Source organism: Adiantum capillus-veneris, chromosome 27 (assembly GCF_014529385.1).
Source record: "Adiantum capillus-veneris isolate H3 chromosome 27, ASM1452938v2, whole genome shotgun sequence".
Classification (NCBI taxonomy): domain Eukaryota; kingdom Viridiplantae; phylum Streptophyta; class Polypodiopsida; order Polypodiales; family Pteridaceae; genus Adiantum; species Adiantum capillus-veneris.
The window spans coordinates 42213643-42233515 of record NC_140957.1 but is presented as its reverse complement, the minus strand read 5'-3'; the positions used below and the strand labels follow the sequence as shown (position 1 = coordinate 42233515).

Here is a 19873-nt window from a genome sequence, read left to right as displayed (position 1 = left end):
TCTAGGTTGGACAAGTGGTGGGGCTTCAAACATTACTGTCTTAAACAAGTGGAGTTATCTTACTTGAATAAGTGGTGGCCTTTGAATCCAAATCTAAGCCAAATCTCTAATTGTTTGCTTGTAGTCTAGGTTGGACATTTGGTGGACCTTGTATCCATGTTTCCTCAACAAGTTGTGGCTTTTAGTTTTCACTTGAAGTACTCATCTTTAATAAAGTGTAGGATGGAAAATGTTGAGTTAGTAGATTGTATTTTAGACAAGTGGTGTTTTGTGTATGAATGCTGAAAATGGTTGCAAGGATTCTAACAAAGACTTTACCTTAAATAAATTTCTTACTAGGAGTTCTACATATAAATATGGTGAATAAAATTCTAGTGGTTTTGAGATACCATTTGTGTGTGTGTTTTCTTAGATTCACAAACTGGGATGGATAATGCTCCTATGGTTCAGTCAACAACTATAGAATCCATAGATTCTATGGTTTCTAAAGTGCCCAAGATGGATGATATTTCTATACTAGAGTCTAGTGTTGTGCAACTTGAGCAAGCTTCCAATAATGAGAACCAAGAAATCGATGCTTCAAAAATGCAACATACATCAAAAGAGACTGAAAACTCCACTCAGGAGCTATTGCCAATTGCTACTACGTCATGTAGTGTAGATGTTGAGAAATCCATGCTTACAATTATATTGGATTTAAATGGTCTATTGTTGAAACGTTCCCCTCAACCATCCACACCACAACTCAGTGCAAATGGATTCAAAAAGATAAATTATCCTCAGGCCAGGTTGCATCCAATTCTTGAAGACTATTTTATAGAGGTTTAATGTTGTAATTTGGTCGACAGCTACTTGGAATAATGCGTATCAAATCCTTGCAGCACTAAACAACTTAGGTGAGGATACATTGCCTTTCTTTGCAATTTGGTCGCAAGATGTTTGCTACACTGCTCAAACTCAAAAATTGTTTAGACCCGACAATCCAAACGTTGAGGCAATGTTCAAGCCTCTAGCCAAAATTGCCATGGGGTTTGAATGTGATCCACAAAGAACAATGCTTATTGATGAATCTCCTTACAAGGGATGTATTTCACCAGAAAACAATTGCATTTTTCCACCACAATTTGATGCTGAGAAGATGGTTGACAATATGCTCTTGGAGGAGCTACTGCCATACTTGATTCAGCTTGATGAGAGAAGGGATGTGCGTGATTTAATTGCTTCTAATCATTATGGACAACCTATAGTGACAAATGATAGTGAATACAAACAAATCATGGAGTATTGGAAGCAGAAAAATGATGTTTGGTCAGCTAAGGTGTTCTTTACAAGAAGAATACCACCTGCAAAAGGTGACAGAGATGAAACTACCATTGAAGACGCTAGTGACACAAGCCACCGCAATGAAATGAGAAGAGCCCAAATACAAGAGATCTTGGCAAAGGAGCATACACCCATTGAAAGCATGAAGGCATCACAATTGACCACTTTAGCTAGGCAATTGGGTTGTAACACAAAAGGAGTTTTGAAGGCAACCACAGCAAAGGCTTATATAAATAAGGTGAAAGCTGAGAACAATCTTCTAAGGCTGGAGAGAAACCAACCCTAAGGTACTAGTGACATGTCATATATTCTTGATACACATGCTTGAACACTCATGTGCATGGTATCTAACAAATCTTTCTTTTTATTCCTTCCTGCAGGATCTTACAAAGGATACTACTAGATGGAGCTCAATCACTAGAGATTTTGATATTTTTGCTCAAAATAATGAAGCAGTCACCTACATTTTTTTTTTATCAATTTCTTGAGAGACTTTCTTTTAATTTGTAATCATCAAATGAAATGAAAATTATCCTTCTTATTAAGATTGCTGATGTTTTTATTGTTCAAAACTTTCAATTGTGATTTATAGTTTTGTTAGCATGAGATTGTGCTTTTTTAGTTTGAAAAAACTGTCAAAGATCCAAGTCTTTTTGGCTTTACTTAAGTTATTAATTGTGAAAGATCCAAGTCTTTTTGCTTTACTTAAGTTATTGATTGTCTATGTAATAGTCCTTAAAACAATATCGGATGGCTTTCTTGCTCCCATGTCTCACATTGGTCTTTAGGTAAGACAAGTGGTGACCTTGAAAGTATGGTCTCATATCTCGATCAAGTGAAGAGACATGAAGCTTAAATATCACTACTATGTATCTAGTGTTAAACTCCATCGCGACAAAGATACTAGAGTGCCAAATTACAATCTAGTTTAAGTGAAAATCCATTTGAGCTAAGGTAAAACTTATAGCACCTCATTTTTCTAGGATTCTACCCCATCAAGGAAGTTAGAATCTAGCACAAACCAATTAAGACTCTTTTGGAGCCTAGATAGGACAATTCGTGGAACTTAAGAAACTTATTATTGAGTTAGAGTCTAGTTTAGATAAGCAAAAGATCTTCAAACCAGCACTTGACTTTCTTACTATTCAATATTCAAAGTCCCTCGAGGCTAACAAATTACATACCTACTTGTAACCTAACTAATGAGTAATTATATAGATCTAATCAAGTATATATAATGAGTCTTCAAAATAATAAACCAAGGGAAGAGAGTAGCAAGGTCCACTACTTGTCCACGCTCAGCTCTAGACAACATAGAAAGATGCTAGTTCTACTAATTGTCTAATTATAGGCATGGAGAAATGATAGAAAGTTGACCACTTGTCCAACCTATCATCTCTAGTAAGATGGGAGGTTTGGCCTTAAGATTCACCATGTAACCAACCTATACATCATTGTATTATGAAGAGTAGAAAAGCAAAGCTCCACCAATTGTCCAAGCTAGTTCTAAAATCCACATGGAGATAAGCAAGCTCCACCATTTGTCGAATCTCTCTTCCATTAAAACATGAAAAAACTCAGCTATGTTGTACAAGGGACTTTTTTCCAAGGTCCACCACTTGTCCAAGCTAGGATCCATTAAAACATGGAAATAAACAAAGCTCCACCACTCGTCCAACCTTTAGAGTTGCAAAGTGTATGGGTTGTCTAAACTAGGTATGGGAAAATAATTGAAGGTCCACCACTTGAAACATGGAGCGAAGCAAGCTCCACCATGTCTCCAATATGCTAGACTCCATTGAAACACTCTAAACCCATGATATTTTGTACATAGGGGATTTACATTCAAGGTCCACCACTTGTCCAACCTAGTATCCCTAGTAGCTTGATAGGTTTGGTCTCAAGATTCACCACTTGTCCACTCTATGTCATTGTATTAAAAAGGATTGGGTGTTAAGGTCCACCACTTGTCCAACCTATAAGGTTATATTTTAAATGATTTTTTTTTTCACAACTTGAACTACCCATGATATGTTTTACATGAGAGTTTTGTTTCAATGTCCGCCACTTGTCCAAGCTAACTCTATTGAAACATAGAGAGAACCAAAGGTCCACCACTTGTCCAAGCTAGGCTATATTGAAACATGGAGAGAAAGATGCTCCACCATTTCTCCAAGATAGGCTTCATTGAAACATGGAGAGAAGCAAGCTCCACCATGTCTCCAAGCTAGGATCCATTTAAATACCCTAATCCCATTTTATTTTGTACATGGGGGGTTTTATTTCAAGGCCCACCACTTGTCTAACCTATTATCCCTAGTAGCACGAGTGGTTTGGTCTCAAGATACACCACTTGTACACTCTATGTCATTATATTAAGAAGAACTATATATTAAGGTCCACCACTTGTCCAACCTATAAGGTTATATCTTAAATGGTATCCTTTCTCACCACTTGAAATGCCCATGATATGTTTTACATGGGGGTTTCATTCCAAGGTCCACCACTTATCCAAGCTAACTCTATTCAAACATAGAGAGAAGCAAAGGTCCACCACTTGTCCAAGCTAACTCTATTCAAACATAGAGAGAAGCAAAGGTTCACCACTTGTCAAAGCTAGGCTCCGTTGAAACATGGAGAGAAGTAACCTCCATCATTTTTCCAAGATAGGTTCCATTCAAACATGGAAAGAATCAAGATCTACCATGTCTCCAAGATGCGAGGCTCCATTGAAACACCCTAAAACCATGATATTTTGTACATGGGGTGTTTACATTCAAGGTCTACCACTTCTCTAACGTATTATACCTAGTAGCATGAGTGGTTTGGTCTTAAGATTCACCTTTTATCCACTCTATGTCATTATATTAAGAAGAACTGGGTGTTAAGGTCCACCACTTGTCCAACCTATAAGGGTATATCCTAAATGGTATCCTTCACCACTTGTCAAGGTCCATCACCACTTTTCCAACCTATAAGGTTATATCCTGAATGATATTTTTTCTCATCACTTGTAATGCCCATTCTATGTTTTACAAAGGGGTTTTGTTCCAAGATCCACCACTTGTACAAGCTAACTCTATTGAAACATAGAGCGAAGCAAAGGTCCACCACTTGTCCAAGATAGGCTCCATTGAAACATGGAGAGAAGGATGCTCCACCATTTATCCAAGATAGGTTCCATTGAAACATTGAGAGAAGCAATCTCCACCATGTCTCCAAGCTAGGCTCCATTGAAATACCCTAAACCCATAATTTTTTACATGAGGGGTTTACATTCAAGGTCCACCACTTGTCCAACCTATTATCCCTAGTAGCACGAGTTGTTTGGTCTCAAGATTCACCACTTGTAAACTCTATGTCATTATATTAAGAAGAACTATGTGTTAAGGTCCACCACTTGTCCAACCTATAAGGTTATATTTTAAATGGTATCCTTTCTCACCACTTGAAATGCCCATGATATGCTTTACATGGGGGTTTCATTCCAAGGTCCACCACTTGTCCAAGCTAACTCTATTAAAACATATAGAGAAAGAAAGGTCCACCACTTGTCCAAGCTAGGCTCATTGAAACATGGAGAGAAGGAACCTCCACTGTGTCTCCTAGATAGGCTCCATTGAAACATGGAGAGAAGTAAGCTCCACCATGTCTCCAAGTTGCTAGGCTCCATTGAAATACCCAATACCCATGATATTTTGTACATGGGGGGTTTACATTCAAGGTCCACCACTTGTCCAACCTATTATCCCTAGTAGGTTTGGTCTCATGATTCACCAGTTGTCCACTCTATGTCATTATATTAAGAGGAATTGGGTGTTAAGGTCCACCACTTGTCCAACCTATAATGTTATAGCTTGAATGGTATTTTTTCTCACCACTTGTAATGACCATGACATGATTTACATGGGGGTTTTGTTCCAAGGTCCACCACTTGTCCAAGCTAACTCTATTGAAACATAGAGAGAAACAAAGGTCCACCACTTTTCCAAGCTAGGCTGCATTGAAACATGGACCTTAATACCAAATTATTTCTAGTAGCATGAGTGATATTTTGTACATGGGGGGTTTACATTCAAGGTCCACCACTTGTCCAACCTATTTTTCCTAGTAGGTTTGGTCCCAAGTTCACCACTTATCCACTCTATGTCATTATATTATGAATAATTGGGTGTTAAGGTCCACCACTTGTCCAACCTATAAGGTTATATATTGAATGGTATTTTTTCTCACCACTTGTAATGCCCATGATATGCTTTACATGGGGGTTTTGTTCCAAGGTCCACCACTTTTCCAAGATAACTCTATTCAAACATAGAGAGAAACAAAGGTCCACCACTTGTCCAAGCTAGGCTCCATTGAAACATGGAGAGAATGATACTCCACCATTTATCCAAGATAGGCTGCATTGAAACATGGAGAGAAGCAAGCTCCACCATGTTTCCAAGATAGGCTCCATTGAAACACTCTAGGGGGTTTTATTTCAAGGCCCACCACTTGTTTAACCTATTATCCCTAGTAGCATGAGTGGTTTGGTTTCAAGATTCACCACTTGTACACTCTATGTCATTATATTAAGAAGAACAATGTGTTAAGGTCCACCACTTGTCCAACCTATAAAGTTATATATTAAATGGTATCATTTCTCGCCACTTGAAATACCCATGATATGTTTTACATGGGAGTTTCATTCCAAGATCCACCACTTGTCCAAGCTAACCATATTCAAACATAGAGAGAAACAAAGGTCCATGACTTTTCCAAGCTAGGCTCCATTGAAACATGGAGAGAAGGAACCTCCACCATTTCTCCTAGATAGGCTCCATTAAAACATGGACAGAAGTAAGTTCCACCATGTCTCCAAGATGCTAGGCTCCATTGAAATACGCAAAACCCATGATATTTTCTACATGGGGGATTTACATTCAAGGTCAACCACTTGTCCAACCTATTATCCCTAGTAGGTTTGGTCTCACGATTCACCACTTTTCCACTCTATGTCATTATATTAAGAGGAATTGGATGCTAAGGTCCACCACTTGTCCAGCCTATAAGGTTATACCTTGAATGGTATTTTTTCTCACCACTTGTAATGCCCATGACATGCTTTACATGGGGGTTTTGTTCCAAGGTTCACCACTTGTCTAAGCTAATTCTATTGAAACATAGAGAGAAACAAAGGTCCACCACTTGTCCAAGCTAGGCTACATTGAAACATGGACCTTAATACCAAATTATTCCTAGTATCATGAGTGATATTTTGTACATGGAGGGTTTGCATTCAAGGTCCACCACTTGTCCAACCTACTTTTCCTAGTAGGTTTAATCGCAAGATTCACCACTTGTCCACTCTATGTCATTATATTAATAATAATTGGGTGTTAAGGTCCACCATTTGTCCAACCTATAAGGTTATATATTGAATGGTATTTTTTCTCACCACTTGTAATGTCCATGATATGTTTTACATGGGGGTTTTGTTCCAAGGTCCACCACTTGTCCAAGCTAAATCTGTTCAAACATAGAGAGAAACAAACGTCCACCACTTGTCCAAGCTAGGCTCCATTGAAACATGGAGAGAATGATGCTCCACCATTTATCCAAGATAGAATCCATTGAAACATGGAGATAAGTAAGCTCCACCATGTCTCCAAGATGCTAGAGTCCATTGAAATATCCAAAATCCATGATACTTTGTACATGGGGGTTTACATTCAAGGTCCACCACTTGTCCAACCTATTATCCCTAGTAACATGAGTGGTTTGGTCTCAGGATTCACCACTTGTCCACTCTATATCATTATATTAAGAAAAATTGGGTTTCCATATCTAAATGGATCTTTTCTTGGATAAGTGGTAGACCTTGAGACCTAAATACCCATTCTACACTAGAGCATTGGTTAAGCCTTATGCACTTCACGCATACCTTTAACAACAAGTAGTAGTTATTAGTTGACTTAAGTCTAGTTGAACTCCATGGTATTGAGACTAAGAGAGAGTGTAGCATAAAAAAGAGTCAGGATTTTAATTTGACTTTCTTTCTATTAATGAGTAGATCATAGATGGATTTTGGTATCTAATAAACCTTAGGGTAGACAATGTAAAAATCATGTCTATTGTTGTGTTTGCATTAAGTGTTCTTGTTCTTTAATTTCAGAATCATTACAGAAAAATGGATTGGCTATATGCTGGCATAAATTGAAGAAAACTATTGAATTACCCATCCAACCTCCTCCAAGACCTTGTCCAAGGAATGAATCACCTCCTTATCACCTACCACTTGCTTTCAAGGACATCAAAAGAGTACTTATCTTGGATCTAGAGGGGTTACTTCTCAAGACAATTGAAATGAAACATGGAGATTCTATGCCAGCTTGGGCTCAACACATGCGACTTGTGGAGGATAAAGATGAATTTTATCATGTGGTGCGACCAGACACACAAAGCTTTTTGGATTTTTGTGCTGAATACTTTGAGCTATGGATATGGAGTTTCTATAACTTAACAAGGGTGCAACGCATCACACAAAAATGTTTTCTTGAGCAGTATACCAAGTTCAAGGTGTTTATGAGTAGCAAAAATTGCCAAAATCCAAATATCATGTTAGGATTTACAAGGGTTTATCACAAAAATTTGAGTGATATTTGGAAGATATTTGAGGATTTGGATGCAAACAATACCTTAATTTTTTATGACACTCCATATAGGGTGATGTGGAACATGCCAGGGACATATCTTATATTTCCAAAGATGTGGAGGCAAACTTCCGAGCAACTTCAAAACTTCTTGCAGAGAACCATAATTCCATGGTTGGTAGGATGGTTGTATGCAAGAGATAAGAGAGTCTATACATACAACACAATTGTAAATTAGTATAGTGATTCTGAGACAAATTATGTCCATGGTGTGTACTTGTCAACACGAAAGCATTGAATAAATATGGCCATAAGATGTTTTTTTTATTCTAGTGTGTATCTTTCAACATTTGTATAACTTGATATAGTCTTTAAAAAAAAAAAAACAAAGGTGTGTCAATTTTATGAACACTTCAATGGAGTGCACCCTACTCTAAGGGGACTTCAATGTACTATTGGAGTGCATCCTATTGTAAGGGGACTCTGATGTATTGCTAGAGTGCACCCAAATTTTTGGGGACTCATTTTTTATTTGATTGGGGCCTATGTTAGGTCATATAGTAAAAGAAATTCATTTTTTGTCAATTCATATCGAGGTTGCATTTATTTGTAACTATGAGAGAATTGATGTTTGATGTCAAAATAAAACTTGTATGGATCAGAGAATTCATGGACTTTAAATATGTGAGAGGGGTCTTTTTCTTGGGCACAAATGTTTGCTTCAAGAATTTTGTCATTACATACTTTATGTGAAAGAGTTTTAGAACCTAAAAGACTTTGAAAAAAAAACTATGGAATCTAAGTGTATGTATTCTTGAATGGCTTGAAAGTTGATGTATACATGCATGTCGCCTTGATGAAGATTTAGATCTGACAAGATGCAAAGCTAGAATTCTTGGACGTTATCTTTGTCAATTTGGTAATAACATATTTAACTTTCTTTTCTTATGGGTGGAAAATATATTATTATGTGCATTTGGAACCTAATTGCTTAACCTTCAAACCAAGATTCCTATGTTATTTTTTCATATACTTTTTTGTAATGAATTAAGATTGTGGATACAAGGTCCACCACTTGTTCAAGATAGATCTAAGAAAGTATATATACTGAGTCTTCAAACTAGTAAACCAAGGGAAGAGAGAAGCAGGGTCCATCACTTGTTCAAGCTAGATCTAAGAAAGTATATATAATGAGTCTTCAAACTAGTAAACCAAGGGAAGAGAGAAGCAGGGTCCATCACTTGTCCAAGCTCATCTCTAGACAACATAGAGAGATGTTAGGTCTACTAATTGTCCAATATAGTCATGGAGAAATGATAGAAGGTTGATCCACTTGTCCAACCTATCATCTCTAGTAAAATGGGAGGTTTGACCTTAAGATTCACCATGTAACCAACCTATACTTCATTGTATTATGAAGAGTAGAAAAGCAGAGCTCCACCACTTGTCTAAGGTAGTTCCAAAATCAACATGGAGAGAAGCAAGCTTCACCATTTGTCCAAGATAGGTTCCATTAAAACATGGAAAACCTCATATATGTTGTACATGGAAGCTTTTTTCCAAGGTCCACCACTTATCCAAGCTAGGATCCATTAAAACATGGATAGAAACAAGGCTCCACCACTTGTCCAACCTTTATAGCTGTAAAGTGTACCGGTTGTCTAAACTAGGCATGGGAAAATAATAGAAGGTCCACCACTTATCCAATATATTATCTCTAATAGCATGGGAGGTTTGGTCTCAAGATTTAGGAATTGGCTGACCTGTATTTCATTGTATTATGATGAATTTGGTTTAAAGTCAACTACTTATCCAAGCTATAAGTTTATATCTTGAATGGTATTCCTTCCCATTACTTAGAAAACCAATGATATGTTGTACATGGGGGGGTTTGTTACAAGGTCCACCACTTGTCCAAGCTAGTTTCATTGAAACATGGATGAAGGCAAGCTCCACCTTTTGTCCGTAAAAAGCCCAAACGAGCTGGAAAAAATCCCTAAAGTTGTGGAAAAATCCCATTGGGCTCAAATTTCATGTTGAACCTCATTTTCCCACTTGGTAAGCACTTTGGATACGTCTTTCACGCCAGCGTACGAAACCTGCTATTTTTGGCCAAGATTGCCCGCATTGAACTTTCTAGGCAAAACGAGCTGCCACTTCGAAACACTTGACATATGTACATTCCCAAAGAAAATTAGGCATATATTTATGTGTAAAAGCATTCCATGGTGCCACGTGTAGGGCCTCGCCCGCCCGGCAAGGTATGTACACGACTGCAACCGTGACATTCATTTTCGCATATATCACACTATGTACATTGTAGCATTTGGTCCCACACATCATAAACATTAAGAGTGAGGTAGATACTTTAATTTGACATTATAAACAAGCCATCGCATGACATCCACCTCCTCTAAACCTGCACATCCTCAGGCATGTGCCACAGATATCTTTTGCAGGTTCAGTATTCATTTAAGTCAACATACATGTCGATTTCATCATCACTTGTAAAAAAATCTAACGCATCATCCTCTTGTTCTTCATCCACATCCATAGCATTTTCATCAGAGCCTTCATTTTGACCTCCCTGTGAATCAAAGGGATTTGTATCACCTCTTCTTTTGAATAACTTGATTCTTTTCCCTACAATGGGAATCTTCATTTTTGTCCCATCTAATTCATGCAAGGTATAAGTTGCATTCCCATGTACATGCTGAACCACATAAGGACCAAACCATCTCTTTGAAAGCTTTCTTATTGTTGAATGTTGGTTGTCAAGACTGCTGTCATACACCAACACCCAATCACCTTCCTCGATAGCTTTAGGTATGAGCCTATGCCTCTTATCAAATATGTCCTTATTCTTTAACCTTGCATCTTTCAATCGTGCTACTGCAATCTCAATATCCTGGGGCCTTCTTTCTAACTGTTGTATGCGCAATGCAAGAAGGTTTTCCCTACTCATTCCATCTTCCCAAGGAAATACATTCCATGTGGGAATTACATCCTCAATTGGCATTATAGGTTTCTAACCATACATCAACTCAAAAGGCATATAACCAGTAACCCGAGCTATGAGTTGTACGATTAACCCATAAAGCATAAGGCAACAACCTAGGCCACTCTCCCATTTTACCTTTGCAGGCCTTAGCTAAAGCTTTAATGATAGGAGGATGACCACGCTCCGATTTACCATTTCCCTCAGGATTATATGCAGTAGTGAGAGCAAGTTTAATGCCCAACCTAGAGAGAAAAACTCCCTTGATTGGTGAGCATCCAACTCACCCCTGTCCGCTGTTATTTTCCCAGCACAACCATAACGGCTAATTACATCATCCAAGATGAACTTACATACCCCTTCTGTGCTTTTTGTTCTTAGAGCACAACCTTCAACTTGATTGGTTAAGTCTTCTCATGCAAGCTCTATGTATCTCATTTGCCATAAGCCCAATGGCATCGTAACCAGATCTACTACCCACTTGTAATGCATGGCCAATGGGTAAGTAGGGTGCAACCCATCACGATGGCGTACATTTGAATACATTTGACAGGTTTCATAGGACTCCACAAAGTGAGATACATCTTTATACATACCTTTCCAAGCTCATTTTGAGCGTCCTTATCATTCACGACTCGCATTGGCATTCCATTTCTTTGTTTTGGACGCTTCCATAAGTATCCATCTTTCAAAAAGTATCCATAGGCCTTTCTCCGTATTCTTTTGAACTCTTTATCAGTCACCCCTTCTTGCCTTGTCAAAGTGCTCAGATAGCGTCCAATGAGCAACCAGTCACCTTGCTATAGGTCCTCTGTAAACGACTCAAGTGCATTTGACAGACAAACATGATCACCCTTGGCATGAGAGATACTATAGAACTGTGTGCCTACATCATCGCCCTCGACAACCATGTCTTCTTCTTTTTCATACCTTGCTCTTGAAAGCATATCTGCAAACTGGATTATCTTTCCCTACAATATGCTTAAATTCTGGGTTCAAGGACTTTATGTAGGCAATCCATCTCAACATAGCAATGTCAGGAGTTGAGCTCATTCCAAGAAGGGGTAGACAATCAGTCTCCACTATTACATTTGCTCCTATCAAGTACTCTTTGTCACATTTCAAAGCTGTGACTACTCCCCATAACTCTCTTTTTACCTGTGGATAGTTGTGTTGACGAGCACTTAGGACTTTTTCTCCAAACCTCACCATATATCGCTTGCCATCATTATCATCTTGCCCAATCGCCCATCCAATTCCTGTGGGGCTATTATCCACTGTCACAATTACATATCTTCCACATTCATAGTTTGCTTTTCTCAAAGTTGGAGACATAAGCGGCAACTTCTTTAATTTCCTCATGGCATGGGTATGCATTTCTTCCCATTGAAACTTTTTGTTCTTTCTTAAAAGCTAATACAAAGGCTCTGCTACATGTGCATAATGGGGAATCCAAATAACATAAAACACGCATGCACCCAAGAACCTTCGAACCTCAGTGACATTTATACATTTCTCTTTCATTCTCTGGATTACATCAATCTTTGCAGGACAAGGCCTTCTACCATATGGCCCGCACATATGTCCCACAATAAGAACTTCATTCACACCAAACACTGACTTTTGGCCAGACAAGGTAAGGTTCACCTCTTCCAACCTTGACAAGATATTATCACAATAGTTGATATGGTTTGCCACATACTTTCGGCACCCCCTCGAGTCTAGAGCCACATCTTCATCACTTACATCACATCCTTTGATTGGCACATCATCAAGGAAAGGCATTGCAGTTTGCGGTATGAAGTCACGTAGGACTTTGTTCATACCATTCATCATGTGTGAAACTAAATTCGTTGCCCCCTGAGGTAAGGGGCACATCCTTACTAAACCCAAGGGTGTCCTCATGGTAGTCAAGTCCCTGCTTTCCATTGCTAGTTGGAATTGATCATACCCTGAGAACAAATCTCCCATAGAATATATTGCCCTTCCTGCAAATGCCTCTGCAAACTCGTCGACAATTGGCCCTATACCCACATTTTTTATTGTCACCTTATTTATAGGTTGCATATCTTGAATAAAGCGTAAAGAACCATTTTTCTTTGGAACTGTGAACCACCTGTTTGAATACGGATCACAAGAAGGCTCCAAGATACCCATCTTGATCTTTTCATTAAGCAACTCAATGAGTTTTGGCAAATGAGCCTTTGGAACAGGAATAGGTCTCAAGTTCCAAGGTACATGAGGGATAGTGAAGATCACCATAGGAGCAACAATGGATGGATCAACACACCCTATCTCATAAGGCTCAAATGCAAAAGCTTTTTCGTGTTTGGCAAGAGCATGTCTTCAAAGCATATCTTTTCAGCTTTTGTCAAACTATCCTCGCAACCAACCTTTAACTCTTTCAAAGAATCCTTTGTGAACTTGTGTCCAATCTTGCTTGGATTACGAAGGCTAGGTTGCAAAGCAGCTTACTCCATCTTATTTGTGAAATCTTTTGATAGAGGTAATGTCACTGGTTTCAGTTTCTTTGCCACGGACTTATACTTAGTCTCCACTCGTACATCAACACCTTGAGCATTTTTGAAATCCTCAATGACCTTGTACATTTCTATTGAGCATACTTTCACAACCTCACTTCCCATATGCAAATTGCAATCCATTAAAGACTCCAAATCTTGCATAGTATCCACAAAAGAACACTCATCAAACACACCTGCAATGCATTCATCATCTTCTAGAAAACCATTCATCTTCAAACCTTTTTGTACACTATTTACATGTTGTCGTTCACCCCGCTTTAAGTCCTCACACTATGTAAAAGCAATAGATCCATAGTCCGATAATCCTAGAAAACCTGTAGAAAATGTTTCCTTTGCATATACATCATGCGAGAACCTTTCTCTTCTTGTACCACTGCAATCCTGCTCTACAATGGTACATGGCCAAAACCCCTCATATCCCTGTAGTCCTTGAACTCTTTGTTTGTATTTGGCAAGGGTTGCTCTCTAAGACTTTCATGGTTCCTTTCATGGTCTACACAAACAGTAAGGAACTGTACTGCACGCTTCCCATCCCTGGTCCTTATTCTTGCATAAGCTGACCCATCATCCATCACCTTGGTTTCCATGCGATTAGCAGTGATGTATGGCTGCCCAAGGATAAGAGGATATGTAGACATCTCCTGTACAAAGAAATCCTGGTCATCTTTCACATCCCCTATAGTCACCTTAACATTTGGACAAGCTCCATACAGCTCCCCTGATGAGTTGTTTGCTGCACGAATCATCCATCCATGATTAATATCAATTGGCCATTTTCCTTTTTGATAAAGACTCTTTGACATGAGGTTAATTTCTGACCCATGATTTATCAACGCAATGTATGGCTCTTCTAAGTCTCCCACTTTTATCAGTGTCTCAGTAGTTGCTCTTGCCCAATGACTATTCAAGTAGTAGCTCTTGTGAGTGGTCTCCACTTCATCTTCATCATCCAAGAAGCGAACATGTTTTACTCCTCCCCTAGACTTGTAGCATCCAACAATAGTTTCATCACCTTGTTTTCCATAGACCTGTACACCCTGTGCATTTAAAGTCTCTTCTTCACCCTGTACATGGATAGATTCAGTAAGAGACTGCGGCTTCCTCTTTATGATATCAATTATTTCTTCGTGAAATTCCCACTTTGCTATACCAAGGACCTCACCCAAGGTAAATTCAACCTTACTATTTAGAATCCTCTCTTCCAAAACCTTTTTGAGATCCGTTTGCTGCCTCTATATCGGATTAGAGTTTGTAGGCCGGACCCTTTGCTTTCGATTTTTTTGCATCCTTCTTCTTGTCTTTAGAGGTCTCTTGCATAGGCACTTCGGGGACAGGCAACTGTTGGGGGAAGGTGATCTAGGAGGCACTGCGTCATTTCTACCTCCACTCCTCGTTGCCCGCTTTGAAGGACCTTCATCCCCATTCTCACGCCTACATTTCTCTTCAACAATGGCCTCATTTGCTTGACATTTGGCAATATATGCATGAATTGACAAAGAGTCCACAAGGTCATTCCAACCTGTTTCAAGCCGAATGCAATCTCCAGCTTCGTGTAGAACCTTTGTAGTCATTTTACCCTTCATAGCAGACTCTATAGAGCATGGCCATAGCTCTCCAATACCATTAAATTCCTCTTCTCCAACCTTGACTGATCCTTTTTTTTTAATAGGATCCACCTTCAACCCATAGGCGGCTGCCTCAACCATTGAGATGGCATGGCTAGTAGCCATGTCCTCAACTAGCTTCTTCATCCCGCCTTTGCCAAAGTTTGTTCCCAAGAGCTTACCTGTTTCACTTAAGTGAGTTTTTCCATCTTTAAAGAAAACAAGCTCCTTTGTCAAAGCGTCTTTAAAACTTTCACAATCCATCCTTCCATGGTCAGTACTATCACACCATATGCATCTATTGACAAAGCCTTCTCTGGTTTGCGGTCGTTTCCCTGTAGATTGACCAGATGGTTGCCCCTTTTCTTCTAGCCTTGTAAGCTTTAACTTGAGCTCTTGCATTCCTTTGACAATATCATCTAGAATGGACTTTTCACTCTTTGAAACCACAATAACAGGCTTTATAGGACTCTCGGAAACACTTGGGACTTGAGTAGGGTTAACTATCATCTTGTCTGTTCGTCATAGATGCTTAGTTAGCAGCAAAATGGCATCTTCAACATCATTCCAATTAGTCTTTAAGCCTTGTTCCGCATCCTTATCCTCAAGTAGTAGCTCTAACTTCTCTTGAATCTCTTTACGTGCTGCCTGCAAAAAGAGCTCTGTCTTCTCTGAGTTTAGCGTAGCCTTTTCAGTCCTTGACAGTTGATCATAACGGCATTCAAATTCCCTTAGGAGTTCGGTAGGCGAGAGCCCCTCTTTTGGCCGAACTATCCACGCTAAGAAAGTCCTCTTTGTTACCCTTTCGGAGTCCTCCATGAAATACTCTTCCTTCAAGGCTAATTTGAATGCTTCCCAAGTTGCCCCATGCTCATTTCTAATTCCCCTTACATGCTCTCTAATCTCGGGAACCACAGCAAGTTCAAAACTTTGCACCATCTCTGCTTCGGGCACTCGATGAAGCTCCATCTCCTTTAAATATCCACAAAGATACTTTGTTACATCTTTGCCTTTAAATTGGTCCAATTTCTTCACCACAGATTGAAGCGCTTTGGTTGAGGAGAGCTCCCTCCTTTCTGCAGCTTGCTTTGTGCTGCATAAACACTGCAAAAGCTTGAAACATTTGCATTGTGACTCGATCAAACCGCGAACCCCCTATTGCTCTTGTTTCTCCATAGCTTTAAAGATTTGATTTGAGACCTTCAATGAAGCTTTTGAACCCTCACCCTAGCCTATTTCGCGTCGGGTTCACCAAAAATGTGTCAAGAAGTGTGCAGTGCGACTAGGAAAGCGTTGGGCCTCTGACTGTGAGGATTCGTAGCAAAATCAAGCAAGGCGTAGACGATTTGAAGCCAAAAACACACTAAAAAAGAAAAAAACTCCAGCCATGAAATCTCCATGTTGGAAAAGAACCAATACTAACTCAAAACTCTTGTGTGTGTGAAGATTAGGTGTAGCCTCGCTCCCAATTGCACAGATGCAGTGCTCATTCGACCAGTTAAAAACACTAAATTTACACTTCGATTCTTCATCGTGACCATTTCATGGAAGCTTTAGTACTTCATTGGAGAAGCCCAGGTAGTTATTTGAGGAGGGGAAACCCTAATTGGAGGCCTCACAGCCTCAACCATGTAGTGGAAGCAGCACGGGACTGCACTAGCACCCTGTAGAGGAATGGTTGTATCTCCTTGCTCATGTACCCAAATGAGCTCATTCTTGGCTCTAAAAATTCCCACACACCTTGAGAAAAAATTCCAGCATCGTTGATGTGGAATTTTGAGTTATTTTGAGCATTTATAAGGCTATTTTTGACCATTTTTAGCCCAAAAATATCACTTTTTGTCCGTAAAAAGCCCAAACGAGCTGGGAAAAATCCCTAAAATTGTGGAAAAATCACATTGGGCTCAAATTTCATGTTGAACCTCATTTTCCCACTTGGTAAGCACTTTGGATACATCTTTTACGCCAGCACACAAAACCTGCTATTTTTGGCCGAGATTGCCCGCATTGAACTTTCTAGGCAAAACGAGCGTGCCACTTCAAAACACTTGACATTTTTACATTCCCAAAGAAAATATATTTATGTGTAAAATCATTCCATGGTGCCACATGTAGGGCCTCGCCCGCCCGGCAAGGTATGTACACGACTGCAACCATGACATTCATTTTTGCATATATCACACTATGTACATTATAGCATTTGGTCCCACACATCATAAACATTAAGAGTGAGGTAGATACTTTAATTTGACATTATGAACGTGCCATCGCACGACACCGTGCCTCAGGTAGAAAATTTGTTTAATAAGCTACAAGGCTCTACCTACTTCAGTAGGATTGACCTTAAAAGTGGCTATCATCAAATAAGGATAGTGGATGAAGATATCCGAAGGACCTTGTTTCGTACAATGTTTGGTCTTTATGAATATCTATTCATGCCTTTTGGCTTGACCAATGCACCAGCCACGTTGAATCGTCTAATGGAGAAAATATTTAGACCCTACCACAAATTCACTGGAGTGTCCTTTGATTATATCATCATCTACTCCAAATCCTTGTTAACATTCTCCTTACAACACTGAGCCATAGATGAAAGTAACATGTGTGTGTGTGTGTGTGTGTGTGTGTGTGTGTGTGTGTGTGTGTGTGTGTGTGTGTGTGTGTGTGTGTGTGTGTGTGTGTGTGTGTGTGTGTGTGTGTGTACCCACCCTAACCCAAGCACCATACTCAATGAGTCAGAAATAGGTCCATTGAGTATGGGCCTACTGCCTCATCGAGTTGATGAGAATAGAATACTCAAGTCTGAAGCCAAAGAGTTGTGTCATATTAGAAAATTCATGAGTTTCATCGGAGCTATAAGTGACAATATTAACATAGATGATTATACTCCAATTGGAGTTTTAAGGTTTGTTAGCCAGTAGAGATAGTATGGATGATGTTCATAGTCAGTCGTAGAAGTTTTCCATGCTTTAACCAGTTTCAATGGATAGTCCTCAAATGAACCGTCCATCCAAGAGTAATTTAATTATAGATAAAATGTTTGGGTTTTCACAGTGATAGTCTTTTTCAAAGAAAACATGTTTATTAGATTACAAGTTGAGAATATGATTTTTTTTTCTCTTATATTACATTTCCTTCAGGGCTACTACGCTTTCTCTAGTCGACTCCCACAGCTAGAGACCCCAGTATCTACCCATCCCTCACATGCAAAATAACATTCTTCTTGACATTTCTAGTGAACCTGATGCAAAAGTGTTGGGGTGACAACTATAGTAGGAGAAAACATTTTGGATCAAATTGAGAAAACTATGGCACATGGCAAGGACTATGACTCAATAGCCAAAGGGGAGATGATGCAAATGCTTCAAGAGGTTGAGTCATATGCACCAGTAGATAGCAAGACTCAAACAAGAGCAGATTGAGGAATCAATGAATACAACTATGCATCTTGTGTATAACGATAAGATCTTGCTGGATGGATACAATGTAATTGGGTATGTCAAGTGTCATGTACTAGAGATCTAACTACAAAATGTTCCAAAACGTGGGATGATTGAAGCTTTTGTGTATTTAGTGATACCATATTTTAGTAGTTATGTGCAAGAGATTCAGACACAACATGGAGAGAGTTGAAAAGATTTTGAAGAGGCTCTCAGATGTGAGTATCATATTGTTAGCAAGTGTAGTTTCCATGCCAAAACTTGGAGAGCATGATCATACTACTCGAAATTTACAAGATGTACCAGGTTGTGCAAGTCATAAATGAATTTTGGTGGCAACACTTGACATTGAAACAGGTGAGTGTCTACTACAAAAGAATGAGAAGGTGCAATTAGTAGATAAGGGCATGCTTGAGCCAAAGAGAAGAAGAAAGATATATATGAGTACAAGGACGGGTAAGTTGTTGAGGATTTTCAATATCAATTGGAATCTATGTGCTAATTCTGAAAGCTAAGCCAAGATAGTTTATAAAACCAAGTTTAGGAGGGTATGAATCATGAGAAGGTTTTTTATGTATCAACATGTGTATATGAGGTTGACATACAATTTATAAACTTTTTGGACAACAATGAAAGCAAGTTAGAAGATACCTAGTTTTTGCATATGCCATTTGATGAAGGAGGATGTGATATGAGATGTAACACTAAGAAGATTCTTTTAATACCTTTTGATTCAAGTGGGACAACAATAGATCTGGGTTTATTGCAAGCTTGCAATAGTCAAACGCCAATAGGACAAGGGTATGTGGACTTCTTTAAAGAATATCTAGTGGCATTTTATCATATGCAGAATGAGGATATTCTTCTTGATCCTATCACTATACTATGCACAATGAAAGCACCTGCAGGAATGGGTTAGGCACAAGATCTAGTGATGGGTTCAAGGATTTTTTGCTCACAATCAAGAGGAGGCAGCCATAGTGGACAGATATTTCATGTGTAGTGCTCTTCCAAAATCACAACAAGTACTTGTGAGGAGCTTCATGCTTGCAATGTTATGTCTCAAAATGTGTTGATTGGAGGATATGTAGGGCATGGAGGAGGTGATCAAGAACTGATCTACTATGAAAGGATGTAGCGAGAGAACATGTCCCTAGATCCAATGGCTTTTCTTGGATTTTGAAAGCAAATAGCATCACAACAACAATCCAAAAAGGTGAAACAATACACGAGAATCTTGCAAAGCAAGGAGAGTACTCATCAATAATGTTGTGCTTGGCACTGTTTTAGTGGACATGTATGTCCAATGTGGGTCACTTGCTCATGTAGA

The 19873-nt window shown here is 39.1% G+C and overlaps 1 pseudogene; it reads left to right on the top strand.

Annotated features, from left to right (window-relative positions):
• The first annotated feature begins 18484 nt into the window (after positions 1 to 18484).
• On the top strand, positions 18485 to 19198 carry LOC147421847 (uncharacterized; annotated as a pseudogene).
• The last annotated feature ends 675 nt before the right edge of the window (positions 19199 to 19873 follow it).